Consider the following 9,544-nt stretch of genomic DNA (forward strand, 5'->3'; position numbering starts at 1 on the left):
TGGGTGCAGACACCTTGAGCTCTGGGGAGCATCAGGTGAGAGAGGTAGGAGTGGGGGGGCAGGGGGCACAGCGTTTAATGCGAGGAATGGAAGCTGTCCCTGGGAGAGGAAGCCCGCTGCTGGGGGGCCACTCGGGCCTCCACAGCCCCCACCATGCCGCTGGGCAGCCGCCACCCATCCGCCCCTTGCTGGAGGGCTGGGAAACACAGCTGGGGTTGCTATGGTGATGGGATAAGTGGCCAGCAGGTGTCAGCACAGCCTGTAGAATCAGGAGAAGCAGGTGTGTGGGGGGGGCACCCAAGGCCTCTCCCAGGGGCCTCCTCTGACTGCCAGGAGGGACCCCTCCGGGCCCTGCCAGGCCCAGAGGGGCCCTCACCTCTGCGTGAGCTTGGGAGAGCCGTCCTGCCACCACCATGGGGGTGCATAGCTGGGGACAGCAGGAAGCTGGGGTGGGGCTCTGAGGGGGCCCTGGGAGAAGTTTCTCCCCTCCACAGGCTGGTGAGCACCGAGGCTCCATCACCGTGGGATCCTGGGCAGGGCATCGCGCTCCGGTTTCCCCATCTGTCAAACTGCACCAAGGAGGGCGGTCGAGGGTTTGCCTGGGTTGAGTGCCCAGTAAGAGGGGCTGCCCTCGCTGCCCCTCGGGGCGTGGAGGCCCGTCTGGGTCGGAAGCCGCTTTGCCCCAGGAAGCGAGGTGCCCGCGGTGCACACACGGGGCACACGCCCTGTGCACACACGTGTGGACGGCCACGTGGGCGTGGCCTGCGGTTCACTTTCAAGGTCCCCTGTTGCACAGCAGAGAGGCCGGGGGTGGAGGGTGGTGGCGGCCTGGCTCTGCTTCCCCCTGCTGCACCCCTCTCTGAGCCACGGATGGGTCTCTGGCCCCAGGGCTCTGTGGGAGGCCCCCCAGAAACCCCTTCGCTCCTTCCCCCAGCCGCGCCACAGGACCAAGGCCATGTGACGGCTTGATGGGGAAACTGAGGCCAGGCCTCTGGCGAGTGGAGGCCAGAGCAGCCATTGCACGCTTCCCGCCGTAACTGGACGGACCCGCGGGGTCAGCTCACTGCCGCTCTTCTCTCTCCCCTCCCGCAGCCCTCCCAGGAACGCTGCCAACGCCAGCAGGGCTGAGGCCGGCTCTTTCCTAGACAAAGTCTCAGCTGCCTGCCTCTATTTGCTTACTTTATGCAGAAGCGAGTTAAAGAGGCTGCGGGGGGGGAGTCGGGTGGGTGAGGGCTGCTTCCCCCAGTCCCTGCCCCTCGGGGGCGGGGGTGCTTCTGGCCTGCGGGCCTCTGTGTTCCCTGGGGCCCATCTGGGACCCGGCTCAGGTGGGAGGCCCGGCTCTCGGCCGTGTGGACCAACCTGTAGATCCCCAGCCAGAGTCCCGGAGGACAGAGGACCATGTCTTCCCCTCCCCGGCCACGGAGGGGGGCTGACCGCCTGGGGGTCCCAGGCCTCCCACCGTCACCTGCCTGGAGCACCGTCCCCTACCCACCCGCCCTGCCCGTGCCCCTCCAGGCCCTGCTTTCTTCCCAAGGCCTCCCGGCCCGGGCCAAGCCCTACCCTGCTCTGCGCCCAGACACAACACCCGAAGAGCTGTGAGCCTGTCGCTCGGTCTGTGGGCCTCTCCAGGGCGCTGACCTTGTCTCCAAGACTATATTTTTCTGATTATAACAGCGATTGCTTTCACTATAGAAATGTTGGAAAACACAGAAACATGTAAATAGGAAAGTGGACAAGGCTGGGTCCACCCCTGCCCCGGCTTGCACTGTGAAACCTGGTGAGGGGGGCAGGGCAGCCAGAGGCTTCTGGTGGGGTCTGCTCCCCACTTTCCCAACTCCTTCAGCTGCCTGAGGCCCCTGCAGAGCACGTTGGAAGCAGCAGGGAGAAGGTTTCCCTTCCCCCTACGCTCAGGAGATTGAAACACACGGCGTTTGGAGGGAGGCCTCCCTGTAAAACTCCAGATCATGGCAGACGTGTCCCAGACAGGCTGCAAGGGAGACAGAAGACTCAGGGGGGCTCTCAGCCATCTCCGGCCAGCGAGGGGGCCCTGAGGTGCGTTTCTTAGGGCCCTGCGGCTCCACCCACCTCTCTCCCCATCCCCCATCCACTCACCCACCCTCCAGCCGTCCACCCACCCATCCTCCCATTCACCATTCATCTTCCTCCTTCCCTCCCTCCCTCCCTTCCTCCCTCCCCTCTTTCCTTCCCCCCATTCGCCTATCCAAGGCTGACTTCTACTGTTTTAGATCAGAGCCCAAGACAGGGAGTTTTGTGCAAGGTCTCCAGCGAGGGAGGGCTCTCAGGGAAAGCCTTTAAGGCAGTGCGGGAGACAGGAAAGGGCGGGGGGCGGGGGAGATGCCCAGCGAGAATGCCCATCTTTGCCGGGGAACTATGGACCTTGAATGGCCTCATGCTCAGAGTCGGCACCACCTGGAGGCTGGAGGTCAGCCGTGTGAAACCTCACAGTAGTCCATCGTCGGCTGAAGGAGTTTCCTGGGGCTGCCGTAACAAGGGACCACAAGCCGGGTGGCTTAAAACAACAGAAACCGGTCTCGCAGTTCCGGAGCTACAAGTCTGTAATCGAGGTGTTGGCAGCCCACGCTCCCTTTGTAACTGTAGGGGAGAATCGCTCCCGCCTCTGCCAGCTTCGGGGGGTGGCCGGCCATCCTCAGCACTCCTTGGCTTGTGGACGCATCACCCTGGCTTCTGTCTCCGTCACCACCTGTCCTTCTTATGAGGACACCAGTCATACTGCATTAAGCCACCCCCAAAACCTCACCTTAATGTTCTGCAAAGACCCCCTAATTCCAAATAAGGTCACATTCGCAGGTACTGGGGCTGGTTCAACATATCTTTTTTTGTGGGGAGACACAAGTAATCCCACAACACTGACTACAGGCTGCCTCAGCTGGGGCCGGGGGCTGAGCAGGGCTGTGTAACTTCTCAGGAAAGTCAGGGCTCCTTGCTGGGCAGGCAGTGCAGGGCTGGTTCTCTTGAAAGGTGTTTTGTTTTTGGAAACTGCCAGGGAAATGGGGCTCCTGTGACCCACTCCCAGAGCACCTTCTGGGGGGGTGAGGGGTGCCTAGGGCAGCCCTGCGTGCCCCCGCCCGGCCAGGCCCCGGGGAACCTGCCGCCTTCCTTCTGTGCTCCCTGATCCCCCCATCTCAGAGCCCCCTGGGGGGCAGGAACCCACTTTCAGGGGCCACCACCCGCATATTTATTAGAGGAAAATCAGAAAGGACAGATAATGCCAGAAAAAGGGGAAAAACCTTCAACAGACCACAAAACTTTCCTCCTCCCCTGACATGCTACAGCCTGAGCGTCTGGGCATTCTCTTCCCGACTCCTTCCTTGGGTGAGAAAAATGAAACTGAGTTCAAAAAACTGTTTATGGGAAACAGATCCTGTGCCCAGAGCTGGCTGAGCAGTGGGAGCTCAGCCCCCAGGAAACCTCGGGCTGGGGTGGGAGGTGGCATTGAGACCTCTGCCCCCCACCCGCTGTGGGGTCATCCTGGGCAGGCGGGGCACACGGGGCCCCTGGAGTTTCCTGGAGCTGTTGTAACACGGGACCACAAAGCGGGTGGCTTAAAGCCACAAAAATGTGTTCTCTTGCACCGTGGAGGCCCAAAGTTCAAGATCCAGGTGTCGGCAGGGTCTGTTCCTTCTAGAAGCTCGAGGGAGAATCTGGTCCAGGCCTCTTCCCAGCCTTGGTGGTGGCTGGCAGCCCTTGGCGTTCCTTGGCCTGTGGATGTATCAGTCCAGTCTCTGCCTCTGTCTTTACACACCGTGTGTGTGTGTGTGTGTGTGTGTGTGTGTGTCTTTTCTGTCTTTTGTAAAGACACTTGTCATTGAATTTATTATTTAAAATTATTATTTTGTTTTTGTTTTCTTCGTTGCGGTACGCGGGCCTCTCACTGTTGTGGCCCCTCCCGTTGCGGAGCACAGGCTCCGGACGCGCAGGCTCAGCGGCCATGGCTCACGGGCCCAGCCGCTCTGCGGCATGTGGGATCTTCCCGGACCGGGGCACGAACCCGTGTCCCCTGCATCGGCAGGCGGACTCTCAACCACTGCGCCACCAGGGAAGCCCTAAAATTATTATTTTAAATTAATTTTTATTGGAGTGTAGTTGATTTACAATGTTGTGTTAGTTTCTGCTGTATTATCATTGAATTTAAAGCCAGCCCTAAGCCAGGACAATCTCATCTTGGTATCCTCATCTTAATTATATCTGCAAAGACCCTCTTTCCAAATAAGGTCACATTCTGAGGCTCCAGGTGGGCATCTCTTCTGGGGGGACACCGCTTAACCTGCTCTACTGCTTGGCTGTGGGCGGCAGGGTGACCGAGTGGCCCAGGATGAGAGGTTGCCTGGATGCAAGATATTCAGAGATAAAAGTGGGGTGGTCTCGGCAGACTGGACAGGTAGATCCCACTGGCCTTGAGTGGCGACTGGGTTCTGGATTTGATATAATCAGTGGTGGCCGACGCTTCAGGCTGGGCTCTGGGTGGGAGGAGGGGCCCCCTGTGTGCCCAGCAGCCCCTCCAGGAGGGACGCATGGTGGGTGCTTACCTGCTGGGGTCCAGGGCACCCCACGCCCTGCCTGTAGAACAGGCAGCCAGTGGGGACGTCGGGGATCAAAGATGGGGGACGGGAGCCCCAGGCACAGGGCAGGCACAGTCTGTCGTTCCTGTGGGCACCGCGGGAGATACCGGGACTCTTGGGAGCCTCCCCCTTGGGGCTTAAAATGGTCCCAATTAAAGTGGGACGCTGGCATCGCCTCAGGCCAGGAGCTGGCCTCTTCCTTGGCAAGTTGGATGCTTTTAAAGCCCCAGAAGAGATTAGGTCTCCAGGGACAACCTGGTTCCAGGGGGAAAAGAACCAAATCATACTCCCCATGCTGCCCTTTCCAGGCAGCCGGATTCCTGCAGGAGCTAAACCTGCCCCTACATCTTAGCCCTGTGAGGCCAGACCAGGGGTGAGGGTCAGTCTGTGCTCCGGGGGCTCCTGGGGACAGAGACAGGGTTGGGGAAGCACAGCCGGCTTTATCTCCATCCCCTGGAGGCTGCCACAGTGCAGACATCGATGGGGTCGAGTGTGTTCAGGCTGCTGGCCACGGGTCCTGATGACTTTGCGTGGGGTAGGTATTATGGGATGCTGGTGGGGTGTGGGGAGGCAGCATCACTGAGGCCATCAGGCAAAGTGCCCGTCGTGGACATTGTCAGTGCCCACCCAGACTCTCCCAGCCTTTTTAAAGTTAATTAATTAATTAATTAATTATTGGCTGTGTTGGGTCTTCGTTGCGGTGCGCGGGCTTCTCATTGCGGTGGCTTCTCTTGTTGCAGAGCACAGGCTCTAGGCGCTCAGGCCTCAGTAGTTGTGGCACGTGGGCTCAGTAGTTGTGGCTCACGGGCTCTAGAGAGCAGCCTCAGTAGTTGTGGCGCACGGGCTTAGTTGCTCCGCGGCACGTGGGATCCTCCCGGACCAGGGCTCGAAACCGTGTCCCCTGCGTTGGCAGGCGGATTCTTAACCACTGCGCCACCAGGGAAGTCCCTCTCCCCACCTTTTTTTACATTTTTAAAAATTGTGGGACTTCACTGCTGGTCCAGTGGTTAAGACCCTGCGCTTCCACTGCAGGGGGCCCTGGTTTGATCCCTGGTCAGGGAAGTTCCACAAGCCGCGTGGTGCGGCCAAAAAATAAAGTGATAAAATCTATGTAACATAAAAGTTACCGTTTTAAGTATCATAAAGTGTCCAGTTTAGGGGCATGAAGCACATCCCCACCGTAGTGCAGCCATCACCACCATCACCTCCAGAACTTTCATCTTCCCAAACTGAAACTCTGTCCCCGTTAAACCACGACTTCCCGTCTTCTCCCCGAAGCCCCAGGTGACCTCCATCCTACTTTCTGTCTCTGAGTTTAACCTGAGATCCCTATGACACCTGCGTTTTTCTCGAAGGCCTGCCGGTGGATTACCGCAGCTGCTCTGACCAGGGGCAGAGCCGGGTCCCTGAAAAGGTCCCCCCACCTCCCTGGCAGCCTGAGCCAGTGACTGGCTGGGCTGGGACAGGGGGCAGCCCTCCCTCGGGGCGCAGACAAGGCAGGCTTTTGCCTGCAGCCTTGCCATGGCTTGTCTTCTCCCTCTGTCCAGGGACTGGCCGGTGAGCCGAGGGCACCTGAGTGTACACAGGTCAGGGACTAGGGCTGCACGCCCGCCGGGTGGCCTCGTGTACACGGGCCTCATTTGGGGAAAGGTCGGTTGGTCTGGACACTCTACGTCTCAGGGCCTTGCCCGGCCCCTCCCTCTCACCAGGTTGGGCCTGCTCAGTTCCTGGGCAGTGGGTGGCCTCCCCGAGGCCTGGGGGTGGTGGTGGGGTGGTCAGGCCTCTGCAGACACACCTGCCCCGTGACCCTTAGTGTCCCGTGGCCCTTCCCTGCCAACCACGGTCCCTTGGGCGAGGGACGTTGGGGTCCTGCTCACCGCTGCGCACCCCCTCCCCGTCAGAATAGGAGCTGGACACACATTTGCTGAGGGCCGGACTGACTGTGGAATTTCCTTTACTCCTGGGTGCTCCCGCTTTACAGACGGGTACACTGAGGCCCAGAGATGTGGGGTGACCTGCAGGCGAATCAGTGAACTCAGAGCTGTGCAGCCCTGGCCTGGGCACCAGAGCTTTAGGCCCCAGGGTGGAGCTGAGGTGGAATCTCGGGCACAGGGCAGAAGCTGGAAGGCATTTTTAGCGGGGGACGAGGAGGGGGTGGAGACACTGTGGTGCCCCCAAGGCAACTGGACCCCTACCTGCCCCAGCCCTGTCCTCAGGCCTCTGGGACCCCTGTAACTTCAGCACAGCTCCCGCTCCCCTCCCTTGCTGTCTGCTTAGCGGGAGGTCTGTCTCCCAAAGCTGAGGAAGGCCTTTGAATGCCCTGGTTTCAGATCTGGGAGGCTGTGTTTTAAGTCACAGGATTCCGGCCCTTTAATAAGCATGTTGGGGTCCTTGTCTCTGCTCCTGGGTGGAGGGGGAGCGGGGCTGAGGCCACACAGACCTGGGTCTGGCCCAGCCAAGCAAGGGCTCCCCTCTGCCCGCCAGCCTCTGACCCTGGTCTTAGGACTGACTGGCCTCTGGGCCTGTGGGGCCTTGGTAGGGGGAATCTGATGAGCTCCCGGGGCACACGCCCTGCCTGCTGGAGCCTGCGTGCAGGAGGCGCTCAATGTGCTGACGGCTCCTGCCTCCTCCCTGGCTCCTGCCACCCTCTTAAATCCTTGCTGCCCCCCAGTTCCCAGTAAGCTCTCAGACAGGAGAGTGGGCAGGCGGGAGGGAAGAAAGACAGAAGCAACGAAGTTATTACAAGCGTGCATTCCATTCATTCATTCCTCCTGCTGACAGCAGAGCAGAGGAGGGGACTGCAGGGGGCTGAGAGGGAAGGGAGGGCCAGCAGTGCCCCGCTCCCCTGAATCCCCTTGCACTCCAGGGAGAGGACATCACCTCTGAAAGGTGGTATATTCAGCCCCATTTTACAGATGAGGAAGCCTGGCCCCCGGGAAGCGGAGGCCCAGGGCTCCTTCCCTCCGCAGCCTGGCTGGCCTTCGCAGGGACAGCTCGCAGACTGTGGCGGATTGAATTGTCCAAAGGCAGCCGGCGCAATTCTTCAGGCCAGGGGCTGAGCCCTGACTGGATGGAGACGGTCATGAAATTCACCTGCTCTGACCAGCGAGCCGCGTAAGTGTAGTCACGTGACCCCCTTCTGGCAAATGGGGCGTGCGGCAAAGTCGAGCAGGGGGGAGGGGGAGGTTCTCCTGCCCTGGTGAAAAGAGGGAGAAGCAGTGCAAGTAGTTTTGCTCCTTCCTTCCTGTCTTAGGACATTGTCTTAGCTCGGGCTCCCCAGAGGCGGACCCTGAGACAAGGGTTTGAGGGCACGTGAGGGAACCCCTGTAGGGAAGTGGGAGGTGAAGCAGGAATTAAAAAGGGCCAATAAAAGGAGTGTTAGGTGACCGCTGTGGGCAGCCAGAGCTCAAGCCCCCTGGGAGACAGCGAAGAGCGCACACCTCCGAGCTCTGCCACCCAAGGGTGAGGGAGCAGGACGCTGACCCGATCTACTGACTCCCATCCGTCAAGGTGTTAATCCCCACCCAGTCAAGCTGTGGGCGCTGAGAAAGCCCTCAGATGTGCTGATGCTGGCAGCTGGAAGTTCAACCCGTCCGACATGCACCGAAATGGTAAGGATAACGAGACGTGGGATAGAATGCCTGGAACTTCAGCAACCATATTTTGATTCTGAGGCAATGGCCAAGAGAATAGCGTTGAAGTCGGAGGTGAATAAGCTGCTGATCTAACCTACCTCTGTTCCCCTGACCCAGGCTGCTGCTGCTTTTTTTTTTTTTCTCTTTGCGGTACGCGGGCCTCTCACTGTTGCGGCCTCTCCCGTTGCGGAGCACAGGCTCCGGACGCGCAGGCTCAGCGGCCATGGCTCACGGGCCCAGCCGCTCCGCGGCACGTGGGATCTTCCCAGACCGGGGCACGAACCCGTGTGCCCTGCATCGGCAGGCGGACTCTCGACCACTGCGCCACCAGGGAAGCCCCAGGCTTCTTGTTATGTGAGAGCGTCAGTGCCTTTTTTTGCTTAAGTTGTTGTTTTTTTCAGTAACGTAGACTTTATTTATTTATTGTTTTAGCATCTTTATTGGAGTATAAATGCTTTACAATGGTGTGCTAGGCTTACGTTGTTGTTAGTCGAGTTTTCTGTTACTTGTAGCTGAAAGCATCCCGAAGGATAAAGAGAGGCTCCGAAAGGGTAGAGGCCTGCCAGGAAGGTTCTCTTGCCCCAGATCTCGCATAACCTTCTCACCCGCTAGGAGCCCTCGGAGGACTTCCTTTCGTTGTCCAACTCTGATTCCCCACCGTGGTCACCCCACGGGGGCTGGGGGCATGGAAGATGCCTTCCAGATGAGGACAAGCTTCTTTGCTCTCTGTGGCTTCCTTTTCCTTAGCCAGCTGCCTACAGCTGCTCAGCATGGACATGACCTCCGTGGGGTCACACCTGCGAGGCACCTGCCACGGGCCCCACATGCCTGTTCCCACGCACACCCTGTTTCGACACAGGTTTGGGCCGCCTCCCGAGGACCCCTCCTGCCTGGCTGAGCCCAGCCCCCAGCTTGGGGCTGGCTTGTCTGGGTCAGGGTGACATTCGCAGGATTTATAGCCGGCAGAAGTCAGTCAGAGGAGACAGAACCTGGGCTGGTGCCCCCAGGGCCCGTGCGGGGCCAGGTGTCCATCCTTCAGCTACTGGGACGTCCGGAGGTCCCGGGGAGGGCCAAGGTACTGGCAGGTCAGAGGGACTCGGGCAGCAGCTCTCCACAACCTGGCTCAGGAGTATTTTATTTTATTCTATTTTTTTAAAAATTTTATTTATTTATTTATTTTTGGCTGTGTTGGGTCTTCGTTGCTGCACGCGGGCTTCCTCTAGTTGTGTCAACGGGCTTCTCGTTGCAGTGGCTTCTCTTGTTGTGGAGCATGGGCCCTAGGTGCGCAGGCTTCAGTAGTTGTGGCTC

The sequence above is a fragment of the Neophocaena asiaeorientalis genome, unplaced genomic scaffold (assembly GCF_003031525.2).
Source record: "Neophocaena asiaeorientalis asiaeorientalis breed wild unplaced genomic scaffold, Neophocaena_asiaeorientalis_V1.1 scaffold223, whole genome shotgun sequence".
NCBI lineage: Eukaryota > Metazoa > Chordata > Mammalia > Artiodactyla > Phocoenidae > Neophocaena > Neophocaena asiaeorientalis.